Genomic DNA, 307 nt, shown 5'->3' with positions numbered 1-307 from the left:
CCATCTCCGACTCCTACCTTCCTCAACATGTATCCATTTCTGTGGACAGGCTGGCCACCTATATTCAATACAAACTCACCAACTCCCACAGTTGCCAGGGCTATGCATCCTCACACCCCGCTTCCTGTCAGGACAAAGTTAAAAATCACACAACACCAGGTTGTAGTCCAACAAGTTTATTTGAAAATACAAGCTTTCAAAGCATTGCTCCTTCGTCAGGTAGCTGATGATGAGGCACTGCTCTGAAAGCTTGTGCTTGCAAATAAACCTGGTGTTGTGTGATTTTTAACTTTGTCCTGACAGGAAG

This window comes from Chiloscyllium plagiosum, chromosome 13 (assembly GCF_004010195.1).
Source record: "Chiloscyllium plagiosum isolate BGI_BamShark_2017 chromosome 13, ASM401019v2, whole genome shotgun sequence".
NCBI classification, from domain to species: domain Eukaryota; kingdom Metazoa; phylum Chordata; class Chondrichthyes; order Orectolobiformes; family Hemiscylliidae; genus Chiloscyllium; species Chiloscyllium plagiosum.
This window is presented reverse-complemented; position numbering follows the sequence as displayed.